A 24496-nucleotide genomic window follows, 5' to 3' on the forward strand; every position below is an offset into this window, starting at 1 on the left:
ACACCATACCTACTGTGAAGCATGGGGGTGGAAACATCATGCTATGGGGCTGTTTTTCTGCCAAGGGGACAGGACGACTGATCCGTGTTAAGGACAGAATGAATGGGGCCCTGTATCGTGAGATTTTGAGCCAAAACCTCCTTCCATCAGTGAGAACTTTGAAGATGAAACGAGGCTGGGTCTTCCAACATGACAATGATCCAAAACACACCGCCCGGGCAACAAAGGAGTGGCTCCGTAAGAAGCATTTGAAAGTCCTGGAGTGGCCTAGCCAGTCTCCAGACCTCAACCCCATAGAAAATCTGTGGCGGGAGTTGAAAGTCCGTGTTGCTCGGCGACAGCCCCAAAACATCACTGCTCTCGAGAAGATCTGCATGGAGGAATGGGCCAAAATACCAGCTACTGTGTGTGCAAACCTGGTAAAGACCTATAGTAAACGTTTGACCTCTGTTATTGCCAACAAAGGTTATGTTACAAAGTATTGAGTTGTATTTTTGTTATTGACCAAATACTTATTTTCCACCCTGATTTACGAATAAATTCTTTACAAATCCTACCATGTGGATTCATGGATTTTTTTTTCACATTCTGTCTCTCACAGTTGAAGTGTACCTCTGGTGCAAATTACTGACCTCTGTCATCATTTTAGGTGGGGGAACTTGCACAATCGGTGGCTGACTAAATACTTTTTTGCCCCACTGTACTGCAAACTTTGGGGATTTTTATTAGCAATAGGGGAAAGGGGTTGTGGTCTTCAATCCACACAACCAAGTTTAAGACACCTTGATTAATGATCCTCACATGAACATAATGCTTTCTACCAAATTACTATGTTCATTTTAATTTTCAAATGTTAGTTTTTGTTTAGGATGAGCTCTTATCAGTGTTGCAAGTCATTTTAGAAGAAGAACAGTTGTTCAAGGGAAGAAAGATTATCTTGGGAAGTGTTAGAAATATTACTGGTCTTTTTTCTCTCTTAATTTGTAATTGAACTAAACAGGCTGAATGGCTTAATATCATTAAGTAATGAATATGAAATCTTTGGAGATGATAGTAGCACAAATGCTGCTAGCAAGTTTTAATTTGTCGTCCTGCCCACCTGCTCCTGTTGAGCTCGACTCCAAAAGAAAAAGAGTTTATCACATTATGAGTTTTCTGCTGGTTTATTTTTAATATTGTTTTACAGGATGTAACCTCATCATCTATCCCGCTGTTTAGAGAGAGAAAAAGAGATGGAGATCCTAAATTGTGGCTAAAAACAAGCTAACCTAGCTTGTTGTCCTCGGGTCAAAAATGACGACTAGGTGTATGGCAAACAAGTGTATGGGACAACACAAGGGTTATAAACAAGCTAACCTAGTACATTGGGCTAAGCTAACCTAGCTTGTTTTTAGCCATAAAACTAGCTAACCTACACAGAAAAGTGTTTTAGCACATGGCTGTCACAGCACATATGAAAAACTTACATGTTTGAAAACTAATTTGGGCAAGGTGTATGCTTTAGTGAAACAGGAGATAACAATATGTGTTACTGAGCAACCAGGTCTCATAACAACATGTGAAATAGTCACAAAAAGGCAGCCGGTTTTTCATGTTCATGGACATAAATGGTCAAGTTCTTTTGTGTGCGAGTGCACAAATTTGTAAGTAATATATTTCAACTAAATTTTCTTTCCCGTCTGAACCAAGCCAGCAATCGCCATAGCAACCAAGAAAGCAAAGATTTGAAAGAGTGGCAATCATTGTATTTTATGCTACAGTAACACTGGGGAAAACAGTGGTTGGAGACCATGGCAGGACCAAAATTATTGTGACCGTTTGCAATGGACTTGCTGCCTGCTATCAGTCTGCAGCTGAATGGGGTCAAAGAGCAATTAATTCAATCTGTTTGTGATAATATTGTGACATATGAGCCAGAATTGTATTCAGATTCAAAACAAAAATTCAGACATTTTTCCACAAATAGTGATGGAGTTAAGGAGTTATGGCAATGGCATTGGTTGTGAACATAGGTGGTGACCCTATTTTGGAGAAAAGTAAAACTGAGTTGTTGTTTTTTTTTTCCTTGTTCCATGACTGCAAAGACTTCGAAAAACAATTTAACATCAAAACCAGAATTAAATATTCTGAGTGACTGGGGTCAGAGTTGGGGTTAGGGATAGGGTATTGGCACAGATGAAGTGAACAAGGTCAACTTTCTGGCTCAGTGACATGAATGAACTCTCTTGTTTCTCCCTCTGCCTCCCTCTAAGTGTTGTTTTAAGGTCACGTTAAAATTGTGGCTACAGTTGCTATAATTAAATGTAAACACTGGAAGCTGGCTAGCAGCAGTTTTAAATGTCTGTAATGTGCTAGAAAGTAGTTAAAATTTCCTATCACAATTTCCCAGGGACCAAGGCGACATCAATTAAGTGTCTGCTTTGTGGAACCAGCAGTGAAGATATTCAGTTCACTGTCATAGAGGAGGTTGAGTCATGGTGCTAATTAGCATTAGATCTGCTACAGCAACCTTTTACATGGGTGCTTTAGTCACTTCAGAGTGTGTTTCTGTTATTTTTATTTTCTTGTGTATCCTGCGCATGTTTTCATAAATCACACGGCGTCATCTTTGCATATCCGTATGCCCTTGTGCATTGTTCCATATCTTAAAGTCACTCCCAGTAGCTTTACTGACTTTTGTTCACTCGTAAATACACTTCATCGTGTCCCATCATTGCCTGGCTTTATGACTGAAGGGATAAGCAGCAAAACCTCTTGTACCTCTTAAACGCCTGACTATATCACAACACTTACTCGCCCGGGAGAAGCAAACAGGCCCCTCATGCCACGGGCAAACAGGTTACGTGACATTCACGAGAATCCTCTGTGAGTTCATTTGGAAGATCATTTGCGGTGCGCAGGCCACAGGAGGAGAAGCACGCGAAGCCTGGAAAGCGGTAATGGCTGCCCTGGGAATTTTTTGAAGTGTTACTTCAGGTCGCGGGATGAGTGTGCTATACATAACCGAGATGACTACTGCAGCATGATGTCGTTTTACTTAATTCTAGGTATGGTCTCAGTGGTCTGAAAGCTTTTAGTTCAGTTCAGCTGCAGTGCTGTTTACACTCAGGCTGGCTGTGACTTGAACACGTTGACCTTGGATAACTGAACTGGATCACAGATAGCAGTTTATTATTATAGTGTTTTAGATTACATACTGTACAGTTAGAGCTGGGATTAATAAATGGACTGTATGCAGGCATGCTTATGTTTCCTAAAATCTTATTATAATCCACAAACTGTATCTTTTTTTGTCCGCAAACTCCACCCACGCAATCACAAGTTGACCGACCAAAACTGCCACACAGGTGCATCTTAGGGTTCTGAAGGTTCTCATCTGTATCAGATAATATGACATCATCATGCTGCCTAGCAACCGCATACCATCAGACTAGATTTGTAGCATTTGTTCACCTAGAACACTTTAGAAAAGAACCTTATCCTTTTAATTTCACAACAGTAACATCTAATTTAGCAAATACTCAATACTCATTCTTGATATCTGCAAATAGCAGTGTTTTTGGCGTCAGTTTTACAGCACGTTAACTGATGAAGTCAAGTTTACGGTTAAGATTTAATGGCTCCACAGTGTAGTGATTAGCATCATTTTCATAACATGCAAAGGATCCCTGGTTTGAGACCAGGAAGAGCCACACACCCCTGGGACAGTTATTCATTTTTTACAACATCAGTCACCTCACATTGCTCTGTAAGTTAAAAAAAAAAAAAAAACCTACAATAACAGAGAGAAAACCCATCAGATCAGACGATCCAATAATGAGCAAACACTTGGCAATAGTGGGAAGAGAAAACTCCCGTTTGACAGGAAGAAACCTGCAGAACCAGGGAGGAGGACGACCGTTTGGGGGTGTGGAGAGGGTGACGGGACAAAAGAACACACCATGGAAGAAAGCCAGAGTTTCATACTAACTAATGACTAAATGCAAAGTGGTGTATGAACAAATAGGGAGTGAAGAGGTGAGTGAAGGCAAAAAGTATTGTAATTTGACAACAGTAACATCAAATTTATCAGATGAATGTCAGGAAGAGCATCTGGTATAAAAATATGTGCCAAATCAATTATGTAGATCCATCTGCTGTGATGATATGTGAGAATGCGATGTGAATAAGGCAGCAGCTGAAAGAATAAGATTAGAAGTTTTATGTCTGATAAATAACTGTGTAAATGTATTGATGGCACTGGAATATCAATGTGAAATAGCCCCCACTTTTCCCCGCATCATATCATCTTCCTGCTTTTTTTCAGATGAATTTAATTTACAGGTACAAATAAAACTTAACCTCAATGACAATGAAGTTATTCTATAGTTCTTTTACTATATGGGTGTTTATTGGGCTGAACAATTGTATACATTTTGAATTATGCACTTAATCGGAGTGTTGTAGTGCATTTATGTTATAGACAAAGGAGCAATGGTGTGGTCTCTTAAACATACATAGGTGCAAATACATTTTGCAGCTTATAAACAAGCAATCAGCAGCATAATTATCTTCCATTCATTTATATAAACAACATCTGCTACTTCTATTTTTTTACTTTTCACAATTTGGTTCAGTATATCTGTTCACCAAACGGTGCAGTAGCACAGGCACATACTGGTAAACATAATCTACACACTAATTATTTGTATTTAAAACTAAACACTTCAATGTAAAGTTTTATATTTTAAATATATTTTTCAAATGATATTTTTTAATATGGAATATACTCCAATACAGTCAATTAAATTTTTTTGAAAGCACATTTTAGCTTCTGTGAGGCCGAGATGGCATCAGATCAATAAAAGCTGTAAGTCAGTGTACTCTGCAAAATGAAAATATTATTACAGTTTTCTGTCATTTGAAAGACCAGATTATTAATTTTGAAAAACTGACATAATCACTGAAACCTGCTTGGCCCCTGTTGTACTTTGACAGTGCGTCGGTAGAAGCGGGGGCTTGTTATAATTTTTGGTGGGTCAGTGTTACAAATTTTGTTGCCGCAAGGTTGTGACAGCGATAATGACAGTGTAATTATGCTCTCCTGCACCTCCTAGATGAATGATAAAAAAATCCGGTGATAAAGGTAAAATAGTTCTGTCTCCAAGCCAGATGGCGCTCTGTGATGAGGTCTGGCTTGCAGTCAAGGTGGATAACAGACAAGCCAGTGCTCTGAAGAGCCAATGGGTTCCATACTCATCATCGCACACCCGTATCCCCCCCCCCCCTCTCCCGCCTCCATCCATCCATCCCACCTCTATGGCCAATCAACAAAGATAATCTTTTGAATTAAGAGAAAAAATCCAGGGTGAACACTTTGATGAGATAAGTACCCTTTGTCAGTGCAGCCAATGGTATTTTAATTAAATATATGAACACATGGTCCTGCCCCAGATGCTCAAGTCTAAACAAAAGATAGCATCATCTAATCAAAGCATGGCCCTGAGTGTTTCAAGGGCAGAATTATTTTCTATTAGGGCCCTTCTCCTTAGGGGCTGAGCCAATTTTCTTTATTATGATAGAATCAGCATACTGTAGATTGAATGTGGCGATAGTGTCACGGCAGGCTAGGTGGCCGGTCCCAGATGCACCACCAGCATTTTAAAACCTTTGAACATACAGCCATGTCCACACTGCAGATATTTTCCTTTATTGTTTTCTATCTTTGGCCGAAAGGGAAAGAAGAAAGCGGAGAGTTTCCTGATGTTAGCCAACACGAAGGCCATGTGTAGCTTAAATAATCTTACAGATCCATTAATCTCTTGACCTAGCTTGATAATAATCAGCGTTCCTGGGAAATATGCTATTGAGAGCCCAGATAAGGCAGTCTGCTGTTGGAGGTCTATGTTTCAATGTACTAATCACTGGCATGGAAACATTTTAGAGCCAAAAATGAAGGAATAATTAAATAAATGTAAAAAGAAAGGACAAATCCCACCCAAACTATTATTTGCAGCCCCAGCTAGAATGCTACAAAATATTCCTCTGGATTCTCTGTGGATACTGTTGATTGGATACTGCTGCGATCCAGCAATTTAATGAGATCTCCTAAAGGGATGCTCTCACTAATGTGCACACATCTGCTTTCATCACAGGGGCTGGATATGGCTCGATGCTAATACCAACACCGTGGTATATCATGGATGCTAGCACATAGCGGCACGCAGTTAGATACAAATGATGAAGTTGTAAAGTGCCATGTTTTCTAATCTGGTCGCCGGGCAACCTGGTTCAGTCTGCACTTCTTGGATGAGCGAAGGTGAACTCTGGATTCTAAAAGATGAAAGCTGCACAAAAACAGGAATTTCCTGATTTCATATCACTTAGTGTTTGACTCTGTTATGCTTTTAGGTTCGTTTGGTTTTCTTTTTAATAAATGGTTACACATTCTTATAACACAGGTGTAATTTTATTCAACTCTAATTGCGTTTTATGATTAAGGTAACAGTGCAACAGACTCTGTTTTCACAGCCTGACAGGGAAGTATTTTAGTATAAATATGCAATTGCATTCTGCACAATAGAAGACGATTGCAGGGAGTCAGAGGATTTGTGCAATGATTAAGCAGTTTGATTTCAGATGTTGAACTAAGAATTCAAGACTAATTGGCTGCTTCTGGTTTTCTTTTTTCCTTTTTGGGTTGGCTTAATTTCAATCAATGGCTCTCTAGGAGAGGACGGTGAGTCAATTGCTCTAAAGTCCAGGTATATTTAGAGTGAATGTACTTGAGAGTGCAAATATATGTTTGCATTGGATCTGCTACAAAAATGCAATTATCCTACTCTTAAAAATCCAGTCGGTGCAGTATTTAGGTACATTGCTATACTACAGATCTAGTAGCTCACTACTACACGAGTGCAATGTTGCAAAGAGGCAGCAAGTATCCAATCAAAGCCTGCTTGGTGTTAACATCTAGTTAACGTTCAGATGTTTCATTAACACAAATCATCTTCGCACTGTAAGGTGTCCGTGTTCGCATACAGGGCTATGCTGTATTTTGGTAATCATAGAGAAATATGCAGTGAAAGTGCTGGCGACGAAACCAAACAATGAATATCAGTCTCTCATTTGGACTTAAAATAACTCTGCTGGCATTTTACATTCAGCTCCTGCGCTGGGTCACTGATGAATGTTTGGCTGTCTACTTGAGTGAGACGCAGCTGCTAATGTGAAACAACAGAGCTGATCCAGATATAAATATGGCGGAGAGGACACAGGTTTTTCAGCAGTATTAAATCCCCTTTGTGTCGTGTTTAATGTTGTTTCCTGATCAGTGTTTCTTGTCAGAACTGCCGCTGTTACCACCTTGCCACCTTAGAACACACATGCATCAACACTACAATGAGCGGGTGGAGGGAGGTTTGGAGTCTTCTCTCACCCCCATTCTCTGTGGCCTGCTGGAGCGGGGGGGCTAGGAGGAGGAGTTGGCCGTCCGATTGGGGTCTGGAATGTGGGGCCTCCCTGCTGCTGCGGAGTCGGGGCGGTCTGCTTCTCCCCACCGCAGGGAAAAGGGTAACACCACCTGGGTCTGGGTGCAGTTCCCCCCTCCAGGGGCAAGGGTACCTAGACCCGGTTCGTAGAGTACGCTTGGGGAGTGTGATCGTGTGTACAGCGTCTCTTTATGTCTGTCTCCACGTTGGTTGAGTGTGGAGTGAGTGCATATGAGAGCATGAGGGTGGGAATGGATGTTTGTGTCTGTGTGTGCCTGTATGTCTGTGTCTATATGTCAGGTTGGGTATCAGACGCCACCTCTCTGGGGACATCTCAGGCCCTCCAAGGTTTGGAGGCCTATGTCCCCCCACCACTTCCCCTTCCAGTGGCAGACACCCTCAGACATCGGTGCGTTGGTGGTTCTTTGTGTCCGGGGATGGGCGTCCAGGTACACACCGGCTCACTCCTTGGTGGCTGCTTATGGGTGGGGTGCCCCCGGCCTCTCGGCCTGGGGCTCGGTCACTCAGGCACGGCTGGCTGCCGGTGGAGCTCATGGGCGCGTCACTGCAACTCCCCCTGGCTTCTGCTCCGCGGCTGCTGAGTGAGCCCTCATCTGGGACTCTCCTCAGCTCTTTCTGGGACAGTGGCGCGGCTGCCCCTCTGTTGGTCTTCCTTGGTCTCTTGTGTTCTGGGGGCCTCTGGATGTCTGGAGTTTTGATCTCCTCCATACCTGCTTCATGCCCTGGAGGACGGGGCTGTGGCCCCCCCACACCCTCTAGCAGATCATTACATGAAGGAACCTTTTAAATACAAGCGCATTCATGCTCACAGGTGTACACACTAGAGATCCGATATTACATATTGGTATCGGTCCGATACTGACCTAAATTACTGGATCGGATATCGGAGAAAAATAAAAAATGTAATCCGATCCATTAAATATCACGAAAACACCTCACAAAACTTGCAACACGCCGTAACTCGCCTCAGAACGTTAGCACGTCGGAGCAGTATGCATCACGTGATAGAGCGGCTGTGGCATGCGGGACCTGTGGTGGTCTGGATAGCATTTGGAGCTTCGCTAGCAACCCGGCATTTCATCTCCGACAAAGTTATCCCGAGAGAAGTAAAGCAAGTGTGTAAGTCCATCTCTGAATGTTTGTAAAGCATTCCTGCGTTAAGCTTAACAAGCGACTGCCTCTCGCTCTCCGGCTGCTACTTCAATCATGAAACTGCTTAACGATCAGCTGATCGGCTTTTCTGTCGGGAGTCCGTCTCTCTTGTTTGTTTTTGGCCCACTTTGCACCAGAAAGAGGAAACCAGCGGCTGAACAACAGCAGCACGTTTAAGCTTGATAAGCTGTTGTTAGAATTTATGTAATATTACTTTCTACTCGAGGATCTTTTTCTACGTAGCTGACGGCTGGTAACTGTGCAGGGGCGGATCTAGCAAAGTTTAGCCAGGGGGGCCGATAGGGCATTAACTGGGAAAAGGGGGCACAAAGACATACTTTTCTTTCTTATTCTCATTTAAAATGTCTAGCTTTTAATAAATAATTATCTGACACCCAAAGTTTTAATTTGATGTAAAATGAATAGAAGTCAATTACTGTATATAGTAACTATTAAGTCTAATATATATACCCTAGTAAGCTATAGTACTTTTTCCTTTGGGAAGGTACCATCTGTGCCATCTGCAATTTTGTTGAAGAAAGATGTTGAATCTATTTAATATTTCTTGAAAAATAATTGATTTCTATGCATTTTTTTTCACACTGCATCAAATTAAAGTTGATTACGTCGATTAAGCATCATGAGGTGGAGCGTGAGGGGTGGTTCCCTATTTTTTATTTATTTATTTTTGTTGTTGCTGGGAGTTGGAACCCTATTAGTTAGGTTGCTTAATATTTATGCTAAGTACTCTTTAAAATACCAGAATAGGGAGAATGGTGTAGGTCTAAGTTTATTAGATTGATCAGTATTGCTGAACTATGAAACATTTTTTTTTGCATACAGGTATAACAGAATAGCTTTAGTGTAGTTGTTGTTTTAAACTTGAGTATGAACTTATACAAAATGCAGCAAGATATTTAAAAAACAGTTTTGTTGATTAAAAAACACCATATCGGATTCATATCGGTATCGGCAGATATCCAAATTTATGATATCGGTATCGGACATAAAAAAGTGGTATCGTGCCATCTCTAGTACACACAGGTGCTCGCACACACAAACTACACCCTTTTTGGCTGCTACCTCAAAGCACACTGTGCGCTGTCGATCTTACGTGCTGCACAATAATGTTTAATATTTAGTATTTACTGTTATATTCCCATAGATCATTGTGATGTTGTTTATTATGTTGCTCTTTTTTTTTTTCCTTCTGCTTGTTTTCTTTTTTCTTTCTCAACAGGTGATCCAGGTGATTGATATATGTATTTTTTGTCTGCTTATTTTGTTGGCTTTTGTTTTTTTTGCCCTTTATCCCCGTCCCTCTTCCCCGCTGTTTTTCTTTCCCGCTTTCTTTCTCCCTTTCTTTTCCTCAGTCAAGTCTGTCCCGTATTTAGCAAGTGAAAATAACAAATAAAATAAACAATGAAAGGTGAATCAAATAGACCATTACGGCAAGGCTGGGATGGTCCATTTGGTAAAGTAAATCCGTTGGGCATCTTTCTTTGCTTTTAGACAATAATTCTGATGGCAAAAGAGCCAAACAAAAAAAAAGACCCCCACCTACGTGGCCACTGTAACAGCAGGAGCAGCACTGAGCTCACAGTGAAACAAGAAAGAAGGAAAAAGTGACGGAAAGTGCTGACTTTGTAATTTTGAGGTATTATTTAGATGTTAATATACTTTTGGTTAATCTCTGAAAAAATGCCCTAACTAAATATTACTCTCTGTTGTACCAAACATTTATTTTTCACCGTTTTTATCAGTCAGCTCAGGTTTAACTGTGACTTTTTGTGGTGACATTATCTTCCAGCAAAACATAATTACATAATTAGCCTTTTTTCATGTTTGAATGTGATCAGAAGGATGTGATTAAATCGGGATTTAGTTTTATTTCCAAGTCTTGAATAAAACTAATTTCGAGGCAGAATGCCAGCGTTAAACTATTTACCGCAGTTGGACAGTGAGCAAAAGAAAATATCCCGATGGATTATCTTTCACTACAAATCCTATTTGTCACTAGTTGGGAGAGCGCCCTTTAATCTGCTACAAAAGGACAAACTTCCTCATGCTTACATGCAGTTATATTGCACTGTCTGTAGCTGATGTGTAGATGAGAGGCTTTCGGAGTTATATAAAAATAATAATACATAAAAAGAAAACTCAAAACCTCATTTCATGCACTTTTGGGATGGTTGTGCAATGGAATAACGTTAGCTGGTGCTGTTACGCACGCACAAGTGAATGTTTTCATATAGATAGCGTGCGTTACCGTATCTACGCTGGGTTTTCACCTTGAGGGTAGCCATTGATTTCCATTCCAAATCTGTAAAGCATGAAAATCAACTTGAGACCTCACGCGTGGCTTTGGTAATCCTTTACAGGGGTTAACGCCTCTTTTTTATTACTCTTATCAATTTTTTTCCCATTAGCATTAATGTGATGCAGCACTAGTTTGCTGAAAATGATCCAGTACCTTTTCTTTTTAATCCGATGCTACTTCCAAAGGTAGATGATGTACTATGCAGCAGTAATGGAACATAAACAAGAGTGGATACGAAGGCCGCTGTAATCGAACTCAAGCACTCACCGTGCTGGCTGTGCAAATGAATGGGAATCTAGTGCTGCCGCTAATGCAACTGATACTATGTAATTATAAGAAAAATAAATCTGCAGTCAGGATTAAATGATAATCTGGTTATCATGATGCCCGAGTGTTTTTGATATGAATCATCTTGCACGAGACATGCTTAGTTCCTACTCATCACACTTCTGAAGGATTTACTGCGTATCGAGCTCTAAGTCATGTTCATCCATCCTGTCGGAGACTAAATGCGTTTACAGGGACTTGCAGGCAAAACCAAACTTAATTCTTGTACAGTGTAAAGGGCAACGAACACAGTTATTTTTTATTTCAGATCCATGGGTCTTGTATCAAAATGTCACAGGGTGGTTGTGTGCGTGTGTGTGTGTGTGTGTGTGTGTGTGTGTGTGTGTGTGTGTGTGGGAGGGGTCAATAAGTTTCTCTGAATGACTGAAGCAGAAGTTGTGGTTCCCTTTAATGAAGCAAGAAAACAGTTTATCTGGCTAGATTGACTTTAGCCAATTACTTTAAGGGTTTTCCTTAATCAATAAAATACCACTAGTGTGTGTTTATGTGTGTTTGTGTGTGTGTGTGTGTCTTTACCAGCTTCTGTGGTTGAGCAGTATAGATTTTATTATACTAGATTTGCCTTAGAAGTGCAACACATGACCGCCTTTTCTGCTCTGTGCCACCGCCTCAGTGGATAAGAAGTGGTCGAGTGGACAGCGTTTTCAGCGTGTTCGGTACTTTTTCATTATGTTTTGTGAAAGTGTGTTTTGTAACCGCTCTGTTAGCTCTAAGCAGCAGCTGTCAAAACTAGATGCCCGCTGGCTCTTTTTACGAGAACACATCCATAAGATTAAAGTGCACCCCCACCCCCCTTCCTACCCCACAGATAAGCTTTGTTTTGCTCAAGAGGTGCCGTGGCATAAGGGTAACATAAAAAAAAAATCACATTTCATATGAACATCTGCACAATAGCCCTTTCTTCTCTATGCAAGGATGACCTTGTAAGATCGAAAACCCCGATACGGCGCAGAGAGGATGCTCCAAATTAAAGCTTTGCACAGGAAATTGAACTGTCAGACGGATGGAGAGGGAGAAGGAGCTACTTTGTAATATAGTTGATTGTTATGCTGAGGGCCTGCTTGTGCAAATGTCACACTTAATGGCAGTAATACTGTATGATATACTGTACGTGAAAAAGAAAGATACAATGCAGACTCTTATCGCGGCAATTCATTGTAGAGATGCGCTTGTGTATTCTTGTTTACATTCATGATATCCAGTCGTGGGAACAGGAATATTTTTGCAGTTTTGCAGTCCTGTGAAAAACTAGTAAACATGTGAATTAATAGCTTATAGATCCAAATTTAGCAGCAATAACTTGAAGGAATCATTTTCTGACTTAATCAGTCTCATTTTGGTTTCAGTTCATTGAAATTTAAGGGTGTTCTTTTGTGCACAGCTCTCTGAAGGTCTTACCACAGTGTTTTAATTGGGTTCAAGTGTGCACCTTGACTGGCCCATTGCAGCCCCACAGTTCTAGCTTGGACAGATGGCCTCACATTTGAGGAAATTTGGTTTTATATAAGAGTTGTTTACAAACCTTCATGTATTTGTCAGGGAGTGATTGCAGTTTCAGAGTTACGACTGTTTGGAGACAGGTTGCCTTCCACCAGACGTCCTGTACAATTGCCTTGCTACTTGCAATTGGTTACCCCATGTGAAAAAGGTTGATGTAATCACTGGACAACCACCGATTTCTTATTTACCTCATCACAAATCGGGTGCTATCCTGTTTGTACTCTAGTGTGACTGAAACATGAGGCATTTCAGTGAAAAATATCCTCCCAGTAACTGCTAAAGGTTAAAAAAATAAGTCATTTATTTACACTGTAGTTTTGCCTCTGAACTGTTTTTCTTTCTGAAAAAAAAAGTTAGATTGGATTTGGACTTTGTTAAGAGACTGCATCATAGTGCCAAGTGGCTCTTTGAGGTGACAAAAATGATAAGAAAATATCACCAAAGTACAATAATCCAATATTTGGAATTACCCAGAAACACAGGCTTCTGGTGCCTAACAGTTTATCTGTGCAGTTGTTGAAGCCATTTGATTTTTGTCAGCTCCCTGGTTGATACTCGTCTCTCTTCTGTTTTTGTGGTTTGTGAGCCTGTCAGGTCAAATCCATCCCGTTTGACAGTGGCAGATAAGAAAACAAAGAGCAAAAACAGTGACAATGATACTTTTCGAAGCCTTTTTGTATTTTCACACACTGAAATTAAAATCCTCAGCCAAAATATAAAGTTTTGGATTGGTTAATATAAAAAAAATATGTTGCTTCTTCAACACTTTGTTGAAGATTTTTCATAACAGTGCAGCTATTTACCCTTCAGTTTGGACATGATGTTTTTTTCCCACGTGCCTTTTTCATTTACTCCACTACTCCATCAACTTCTGCAAAAGTTGCATTGTCTTAGAATAGCTATATCATTGTATCATGTATATCCTAATGACTAATTTTAAATTTTATTCAACTAAATTATCAAAACAGAGCAGAACACTTTCAGGAATCGTGATATTATATGACCCTGTTGCCGCAACATTAGCACAACTGCCATGACCTTACATTGTCTGCTGAGATACGACTTTAAGTCAAACTCACCTTTCTTCCATCTAACTTGAAGTAATGACCCCAAAGCTTGCGAAGATCTATTTCAATTCAGAGCCATGGCCTCATTTATATCGTAGACAGCTGTGGTATTCTCTTCGCTAAGATAACCAAACCATGACAAGTCTCCAAGCCTCTGACAATACAGCATTTGTAGTAGACCATACATGAGTGAACCAAATGGCCTTGTCTTGGGAGCAATTTAGGGCAACAAATGGCCCACTGGATGGAAAGAGTTCCAACTATTATTATTGTGGAAAGTACAGCCGTAGTCCCTGTTTATAGTGTTTATAGCAATACAAATATATTTATGAAATACAATGTCTACAATTTTAGCACATAGAAGAAATTGCACTCCAATGTATAACTCCTACAACAATATAATAATTTTAAGACCTTGAGTTGTAAACTAAAAAAAGAGTCAAAACCTTGAGAGATGTCCTACAGTGCATTTTGTGTAATAGCAATTCTGGCTTGTCCTTTATGTAAGTGATGACCGAAATTAGGATCTAACTAAATCTGCAATAAGCTCCTATATTAGGATGAAGCTCCCATAGGACAAATGATGTGCCTGCATTAAATTAAGAGCCTTCTGATGCCATCATATCACCCAGAGCATCTGTGTCTGTGTTTCCATAATTATAAATGTGCCACTAAGAGCGTTTTAAAGGCAATCTATGCTGCTGCTCCTTCAGTAGTTCAGTGCAAATAGTGTCAATTAAGTGTGTTTCCCAACAGGCCACCTAGATGATAAGTGAATTGATTAAATTGTACATTTGAATGCGTTTTTTCATTGTTTGCTTGAAGCATGGGCAATTATAGCCTTATTCGGTCCTTGGACTTGCTAGGAAGAAAATTGCATTGTTTATATCTTTTCAATATTGTCTTCTTAAAGTGTTAATGCCATTTGGAGAGGATCAGAGTGGGGAAATGATACAAAGTTAGCAAACTCAAAGATGAACAATAGCATGCATGAAGCTGGATTTGTAGAAGCATAGCTGTTGTAATATTAACTAACCCAATAACCTAACCTTGAAAAGTGATCAAAGGCAAACAAAATTATCCAATAACTGCTAATGCTACGCTATGTCTGGCTATGGGCACAAGGGAAGGCTTTGTCATTGTCCTTTTTTTTGGCCTTTGCAGTTTGGAGGAAATGGTCTGTCCTTTATTTTCCTTGCCCAGTTAGCTCTTAAACCTACTTTGTTTTCCAGTGCTTGTAAAGTCTGATGCTGGCTCAAGCTACACTTCTTTACACTTAGTTAGCATTGTGTACTTCGCTAATGAGGAGTCGTGGATCGCTGCCATGAGGAATCAGTTCAGTGTGTCTGTTCCTAGCAGACCACATAGTTAAGGCAGCAAGACCCTTCGCCCAGAGGTCAGAGCTGATTAAAGGCTCCAGCATGATATTGCACTGGTTCTGCATTAGTGCTGCTCAGAGCTTTGCAGAATCAAAACTCTGTATGAACATCTCCATCTATATATTGTATCTGTCTACTGTTGCGTTGGGTCAGTGTCAAAAAGACCAAGAAATGTTAAAGGACCTTTTTGATAATGGGGTGCCACAAGCTGTTAAAATGTAACTTAACTCTGTTGATTTTACTGTAAACCTTCTACCATTCAGCAGCTCACTGCACATGGAGTATCACCCAGACGTAACTCAGAGCATGTTGGTGGACTGCTTGCATAAACACTGAGGAGGATTAGAAGTAGTCATCCTGTAATACTGCTCACATAAGATCAAAGAGTAAGTTTTTCTTGGACAGTGTTGCTCTTGTTTTATTTATTTATTTATTTTATTTATTTATTTTTTAGAAAGAGGGGCAATACATATTAATGAACATTTTAACAAATGTAAATATGCCAGATTATCGCCTTGGGCTAATTTCCATCTGCAGACCCTCTGGCAGGTTGGTGTTAAACACAAGTTAGTAAAAACATACAGAGACACTATTTACAGGTCATGTGACAAGGACAAAAACAGTGATCACATTATACTAGAACAAACAATGACAAGGAGAGTGGACACAGAGGACAGTATAGATAACAATAACGGAAACACATCAATTATATTGCACAAACCCCAGTATTGTACATGCCCAAACCATCGTGATATTGCGTTCACCCATTGCACTAACAGTTGTTTCCCTTTTTGTAGTACACTAACTCTTTTTCCCGTCCAATATAAAACATGATTATTAAACATGATTACATATTTGTGTGTCCCTCAGCCGACCTTTTAAGTGACTCTTAAAGATGGGTAGACTTGTACTTTCCCTCACTGACAGTGGAAGACTATTCCAGAAGCTCACTCCCTGATATGACAGAGCATTCTGTGAAAAGGTGGTCCGCCTGAGTGCCAGTTCACAATCACCTCTAACAGTGGCTCGAGTCAGTCGAGACCCGGCAACACTGCTAGACTTTTGTTTAATAAAATCACTCATTGGTGGAGGCGCCAGACCATGTATAACTTTGTATATTAGACAGGCAGATTTAAATAATTTGAAATTAGTAAAATTTAAAAACTTGTATTTTTCTAAAATTTGACAATGGTGATATGAAAAAGGTTTTTTATCTAATATTTTCAATGCTCTTTTGTAGCATACTTCAATTGGCCCAATAGTAGCAGAGCTCGTATAGGACCAACTTGTAATACAATATTCAATATGAGCCAGTATCATAGAATGCAGGAATGTAATCGCTGCTGTGTCTGTTAATGATGTGCGGATATGTCTAAAGTTCTGTATATTAACATTTACAGTTTTCACTACTTTTTTAATGTGTTTTTTAAAGGATAATTTAGAGTCTAGTAGCACTCCCAAATACTTAAATTCCTCAACATTAATGAATTCTTGTGCACCCAAGCAGACTTTTACTGCAGCCACGGTTGTTTTAGGTTTACTAAAAAACATTGATACAGTCTTTTTAAAATTAAGGCACAAGCATGAGTCATTCAGCCATTTTTGTAAATCATGTAATGCCAGTGAAAGCTGATGGGCTGCATCATCAGCAGTTTTGGCTTGCTTAAAAATTACCGTATCATCCGCATACATAATCCTGTCCACATTTTTGCACACATTAGGCAAGTCATTTACATAAAGTGAAAATAACAGGGGGCCTAGAATTGAACCCTGGGGGACACCTTGCGTACAGTAAAGATAGGGTGACTTGCTATTCTTTATTTGCACGCATTGTTTTCTATCTGATAGATAAGACTGTATCCATTTAACAGTGTGATTACTAAAGTTAAATGTCGACAGTCTAGACAAGAGCTTAAGATGATTCACAGTGTCAAACGAACGCTTGAAATCAAGAAAAACAGCCGCAACATAACTGCTCTTGTCTAAGTAAGATTTCACTCTCTCAACAAAAACACAGACAACCGTTTCAGTTGAATGAAGAGTGCGAAATCCGAATTGCATGGGGTGCAAACCCGGATTGGAGTCATTAAGATGTTTGATGATAGAGTTAGCAACCCACTTTTCTGCTATCTTTGAAAAGATAGGGAGTATGCTAATAGGTCGATAATTAGCAGGGTCTGTTTTATCACCCGATTTATAAATTGGTGTAACTTTTGCCACCTTCCAACTCAGAGGAACGACTGTCTGCGTGATTGATAAATTAATAAGATGGGTCACAGGCACCAAAAAACAAGATTTATAATGCTTCAAGAAATTGGTATCAAATCCAAACTCATCCCTTGCTGTGGGGTAGAACATTTTGGCATGTTTCCATTAAACAAAAAGTTCTTGGTGCTTGGTGTTCCTGGATGATCTTTTAATAACCTATCATGACACTACTACCCTAATTAGTTGTTAGACTTTCTAAAAAGTTTTACACTGTTATTGTTGAGGGTTTTTTTTTTAGGCAGCACACAACATTTCTAATCTTTTCCTGCCCCTTTGCCATCCTCATTGAAACATGCTGCTTGCTGTAAATCCAAAAAAAGCATATCTTTCTTAACATAAAATATCCTGAAGTAAATTTTTTTCCCAAACATTTAATATGATGCCTCTGTGCTATTTGAATTCTGTTTTTATCTACATTTTAGCAGAGCTTCCAGCTTTTCCCCCCCAGATATTCTGTACCACATCAAACAGGCTAACCGAGCCGCAGAGCCACTTGACACATTCAAGGTTTTACCTTTTTTGTGTGGAAGTTTCAACTAAAGGTGTCCGTTATCCAATATCACATAAATAATTCATCACTGTGATGTTCTGGGTAATTTGTCTGTGAGTTCAGGGTGCCACTGCACAGACATTAAAGGCAAGCATCCAGCTATAATAAGTACAACTTCATTGAATTCTAATTTGTCATTCCGCCACCAAACGCGACCATTAGAGGAAATGGATAGCTATTTAATTGTCCTACTGTGGCTATACTTCAGTACTTTCACTGACAGTAGTGTCCAAAGCCTTGCTGAATTACCTCCTCTTGCTTTATTTTGATTTGACATCACCATTAAACTCGTCACCTTTTGCACCCTTCTTCCTTTACCTCAAGTCTCTGCCGCTCTTACTGGTATTTCTCTATAAGGATTATACAAAGGTGTGAATCTTATGTCCCTTAAGGGATACTTACTGTTATTAGCTGAAAGCATTTAAGGTGAGCTAAGACATGTGCACACGCTTTAGTTTTTAGTGCGGTTCATACAGTAGTGTCTGTGTAGGTTCTCAGTCATCCAGGTCATGGTAGTCCAAGGAGCTTGGAAAGAAAGTGGCTGGACTTCTTTTTGACGTAATCTTTACGTTTTTGAAGATGAAGAAGTACAGAACAGAGACTTCTCAATAGACTTTTTAAAAAGAATTCTCAAAACAAAGTCTTATTTCTACCTATCATGTGTATTGCTTATTTCCTGGTGTTTTTTCTCCTGATTCTCAGAAATTATTTGTAGCTGGAACATAAAGTGTCCCAGGACACAACAGTGTTCCAGTTTCTTGTGGAGAGAGATGATAGACACCCATGCCCACATCTACATAAATGGCACAGCTCTTTAACGGGTCTCCAGCTTCAAGTTCTTGGGGACCCACATCTCTGAGAATCTGTCCTGGTCAACTAACATTTCCAGCCTGGTCAAGAAAGCCCATCAGCGGCTCTTTTTCTTGAGGACACTGAGGAAGAACCGCCTGCCTACTGACATACTGGGTAAGTTCTACCCCTGTGTGATAGAGAAAAAACTGATAACAAGCAAAGTCACATGAGATTTTGGTCCACCATGACATACTATCTCGAAAGGCTTCATCTTTCATGCATGACAATAATCCCAAACACATTGCAGTAAAAATATACTTGGATAGAAAAACACACAATGCACTCTTTCAGTCATAGACTAGCCTCTCCAAACCTCAGTGTTATTGAAGCATTGTGGTATCATCTTGACAGAGAACAGAACAAACGGCAGCCAACATCAAGGAAGAACTTTGAATGTCCTTCAGAAAGCTTGTAGAACTATTCCTGAAGACTATAGGTGCATCTATTTCCCATATTTCCCCCAAAATGAAGGGTGACTTAAGACTTTTGCACAGCACTCTAGTTGTAATTCTTGTTCTAGAAGCATCATTTACAGATGCCGCTTTGGGTGTCTAATGTTCCCAAAACATTTTATTTCCCATTTCTTTTTTTTAATTCATCGAAGTTAAGATTAATTTGTATGCAATATCATGTTCTCCACAGCGTCTGCTGGGAACTCTGAACGCAATCATAAGCCAGCATGATCTTAATTATTAAAACTCCATATTCTTTATTGGCTTAATAGTCCTGGTTCAGACCCTGGCATCCTCCAACACATGAAGCCAATGAACAGTTCATCAAATTGACCGATCCGGAAAAGGAAACGGCGTTTAGCAGCATGATTAACAGGGTCAATATGCAGCTGGCAGGGGGGACGAGCTAAAACGTCATTCTAATCGTGACGATACTCGTGCGAGAAATGAGAGCAAATTATTTCATTAGGAGTTTTGAGCATGCTGCTGCAATGCATTTAATAAATAAATAAAACTCTCAAACCCTGTGTTTGTAAGGGTTCCAGGCACAATCGCTGCTGTGCAGGGAGCTCAAAAGGAAGAATGTCTGTCAGTTCACACGGCTGTTTCCCCAGAGGACGAAGTCATAATGGCAGAGAATGTACAATGTTTTACTCTGGAAACAGCACGCCATCAGTGTCAGTGCTTGTGAACTTTGCATTTTTTATACGCTGTCATGTTTTGTCAGTGTCTCGGGATGCAGGGTTTGGTTTTGTGTCTCTTTGTGTGTGCCGAGGCAAGTTTGTGCATCGGGCGCTGATTAGGCAAGTCCACGGCTAATATAACCGCATTGGAAAAATGTTTTTGTTCACAGACCGCCTGGCAGAAATGGCAGCTCATCCAAGTGCCGGTGTATTTGTCACAAGTAATTAATTTTTCTCCTATAAAAAAACGCCCACTGGGACGATGGAAAAGGTGGGTTCATTAACCTTCCTCACCCGAGCTTCCTGTGGCACTTTACAACGCATTGGCTGCTGGTTCCTCCAACTGCCCGTAGCAGAAAATGTGCAGGAATGAAATGCTTTTCTTCCGAGACGGCTGTTTTTTGCTCGGGGAATAAAAAGGATTTGCTTGGCATCGCGGTCCAAAATTTATGTATTTATTTTTTAACATTTTATTACAGCACTTTCACACTTTCTTCTTTCTTTACCGGAGACACGACCGAAGACATTTTGGACCCCACCCTTTCTCTTTTTTTTCCTGTTTTCTTATCCTATCATGCCTCCCCAGTTTCTCTCTAATCTCTCTTCTCTCCCTGCACCTTCACTTCCTTTTGCTGGGTTTGGATTTTGAGTCACTTTTTTCCTCCTAGTGTTTATTTCAAATTGACATTTCGTGGTGTTTAATCTCCAGGGGGGAACAATGGGTACATTCTACTACACAGAGTGATATGAAAAGCCCCAGAACTTGTGAATGTGAAGTGAGAGACAGAATAAAACAAATAAATGAGTATCTCAGACTGGCCCAGGATTCTGGTGACAGGAAAACCACAGTGGTGGGCAATTTTGTATTTCAGCTTGAGAGTGTTCTCTTCTTTCTGTAACTTTATTTCATTTTTTCCCCTTTTTGTCTTTTATTGTCAGCTTGCAGCCTGCCTGCTCCAGCGCTGCTGAAATATTCACAGATATCAGGAGCAGCAGAAAGAACTTTGTTAAAAGGAAAGGCAGGGGCACGTGCACTTGTGCCCTCCCATTGTGCATGCATGTAGATCATTATTTGACAGGCATCCTGACAGCTTGACTTGCTCTGTAGAGAAAGAAATTGACTTGTGTATATATTGTGAGCAAACCAGATGATGGGTTGCAACCAGTGTGGCTGCCTGTGAGCAGTGCAGGAACCTCTGAATATATTCTTGTAATGTAATGTCAAGCTGCAAGCCAGTGGTCAAGAAAAATTAACCGTGTACACATGAATTCCCTCTGTCCCCTCTGAAATGTTGTTGTTTTAAAATAGAAATCAGAATTACCTGAAAATGTACGTATAAAAAGTTCCAGTAAATGTACGAGTTACTTTTGGAACTTGAGCAATTATTGACGGATCTAATTGCTTTTGTAGAGTGTGCCTAATTAGAAGAATAAATACGCTCCTGGCAAAAAGACAAAGCCAGTCCTGCGTTTAAAGACTTTAAATGCATGTGCACATTTTATTTTTCAAACTCAGTGCTCCCTCAGTACATCAAATACATAATTCTTACCCATTAAAATAATCCCTTTTTTCATCCATACCCATGTTCCTCTTTATTGCCCACAGAGCTGCGGTTCCTGTGGCTATAATTATCATTTCACTTTGACTTGCAACATGGCAATGAATTCCTCGCTGTGGTCCGACCTTTTTCTGTTGCAGTGCAACAGAATCTCTTTTCTGTGTGTGTGTGTGTGTGTGTGTGTGTGTTTTTTTAAATTAAGTCTTGTATTCATGGTTTTCACATGATGTCACATCATTATAGGAACACCCACCCGGAGGGGAAAACAGGGCCTTTTTCGCCCCATTTCTCTACATCTGTTTTTACTGCAACTGTTTCGTGCAAGGCAAAAACTATCGACGCGCAACCAAAATCCTCCTCGTCTGCAGTGAGTAAATTCGACCAATTCCCCCTTTTCTTCACAGAAAGGACGCAAGTAAGCCATTGACTGTATATAAAAAATGGCAGTAGAAACAGTGACATCACACACACACTGGATCTGGATGTCTATTTTAGTCTTAATAGTCTAACACACTGCAAGCGATTTGCTCGTTGATTCGCTCCCAGTTAGTAGCATTCCAGGCTCCAGTTGCCTAGGTGACCCTCTACTTATTATAGGGTGACCTGCTAGTAAATACATTAAAGTATAATATATTTACTGCCGGTATTCCTCACTCTCATTGGTAGTCTCTTCAGTGACTAATCTAAAAGGTTATAGAGAGAGTCCCGCTCACTTAGCGTCAGCAGCAGTTACCTGTAGTCGCTGGGAATTGCCAAACTTCAGTCACTTTTTATGCTCTCTGGTCGCCGCAAATCACTCCTAGTGTGTACTTGGCTTTAATATCAAGATTCTCGCTATCACCAGGTTAGTTTTTCTGAGCTCAACTTACTTGGAAGATAAGGTGGAGTACTAAGTTATCAGCAAACTGCTAGCATTAGCTACTAAAAATAGCAGCTACTAAAAGGATATACCTGCAATGCCTGCTGTAGATAACTGTTAGCTACAGCAGGCATGTGAAATAAGTTTTATTAGATTGGCAAGCAGGTATTGTGTTAACTAAAGTATTGCTGCTCCCTACTACAATGACCATGATACAAACCTTGGCTCAATTTAGACAGCTAATGTTAGCTAATTAGCTCACACGCATGCTTTGTCATTCAAGAATTGTCTTGTCTTTCCTGAGATGGAGTCATTATCAACTGATCCATTTTCGACATACTTACTCAGCGTACTTTTGTGGCTGTTCATTTTGGCAGCAGAATATGAGGTGGGATTCTCCACAAGATATATATAAAATATTACCAGCACAGAGGTCTGGCAGAATAATCTACTGTGAACTGCCGTGATTATTTCTGTACATGGATTACAAAAGCTTGAAGTTTGTTCACATATGTTTTTTTCATCTTTATTTGAAGACACAATCTAAATATTTGTGGTGTGAAGCATATGGAAAATAAATTGGCAGGCCTAAGAAGTAGTTCAGTGGAGTGATGGACCACTATTTTTGCCTTCCAGGGGTCTGCAGTGGTTAGGTTCACAGCAAGAGAGTCCTCGGTTGAAATCCACTGGCCTGTTGAGGTTTGTATGCTTTCCCTGTGCTCGTGTGAGTCCTCCCCCGGTACGTCGGTTTCACATATGAAATTAGAAAATGAAGTTTATTTTTTGGCAAACACACTTGAGAAGTGTCATCTTGTTGTATAGTGAGTATGAGAAAACGCTCTCACTTTAATTTTATTAGTGTTACCAGGCTGTATCTCTCCATATAGCTTTACTGGGTATTAGCACTATTAAATTACAGTCGGTTTAGAAGTCTCTCTCGGCTGAAGTGTTTATGAGAGTTGTACCTGATGGCATAATATCTGAAGCAGATGGGCTGATCTTGGCTCTTTTACTTGGAAGACATATTTGAAGGTGGTATATTAAGTCTCTGTGCACTACTTGCAGCTCAGACTTGGCTCCACCGAAAGTCATTCATCTTCACAGTCATCACTCACATCATTCACAGTCATCTCACTACCCCTAAACCCCAAGGGTGTTGAGGGGGAGACTCAGAGAGATTCTGAAGGCTCCACGCATGGGACCATTATCAGAGCACAGTAATGGATTACCTCAATGGTCAGCCTGTCACGGTCAATGTTTGCCCTGACATTTCATGTAAAGTTCTCGTCCCCTGGTGAAACATTGCAGCAGCCTGGATTGTCTTGCCAAATTGGTTGTCACAGTGTGTGCACTATAATCCCATCCTTTTTCTTTTTGCCTGTCTGTCCTCATATCTTGCCAGTAAGGTTACATGTTTTTTTTTTATATTTATTTTGACAGTGGTAAAGCTGAAAGATAGCACACAGTAATGTCATCAACAAAATGCGTACGGAGGCACCAGGTAATTACTGGCACATCTTCACTGTCTGTGGAGGTCTGCTTGTTTGCTCAGCGTGCAGCTCTAACTGTTAGCTACAGCAGGATGAATTTTATGGATTTTGGTGTGGGGTTTTTTTTCTTATGAAATAGAAGGAATAAATTCAGTGTTACGTTTAAAAATACGTTTAGGTAGATACTACCATGATATCTAACATGACTTATGTTTGACATGCATTCAGAAGTTTTGTCCACAAGCTAAAAATGCAAATCTTCAAAAAAATCGAAGGTGACACCTTACAAATAATGTATCATACATTAATATTGGCATTGTAGTTTTTCTGTTAAAAGCTTTTCATTTTGGCTGGTCCAACGAGGCAATAATTCAGTGAAAGTGGTGGATATTTAAATGCTAATAACGTGAAGGATGTGCTTAAAGATATTGATGACAGATAATAAAAGAGAAGAAAATTGGCTTTGGACAGATGAGGTATAATGCTGTGTTGGTTATTTTCCCATTAAGCATTTGTGCCTTTTCTTT

General features: G+C 40.0%; 1 protein-coding gene across 2 annotated transcripts in view; it reads left to right on the forward strand.

Annotated features, from left to right (window-relative positions):
* Nucleotides 1-8374: 8374 nt before the first annotated feature.
* LOC309703378 (phospholipid-transporting ATPase ABCA1) overlaps nt 8375-24496 on the forward strand; it is a 233889-nt gene continuing 217767 nt past the window's right edge. The window contains exons 1-2 of one of the 2 annotated variants that reach the window (XM_082528159.1): nt 8375-8609; nt 23116-23178. The gene's annotated coding sequence lies outside the window, so the exon portion shown is untranslated. Of the gene's footprint in view, nt 8610-22449; nt 22465-23115; nt 23179-24496 lie in introns of those variants that run through there. The other variant, XM_082528160.1, reaches the window with a different exon arrangement.

This window comes from Aulonocara stuartgranti (genome assembly GCF_965226115.1).
Source record: "Aulonocara stuartgranti genome assembly, chromosome: 3".
NCBI classification, from domain to species: domain Eukaryota; kingdom Metazoa; phylum Chordata; class Actinopteri; order Cichliformes; family Cichlidae; genus Aulonocara; species Aulonocara stuartgranti.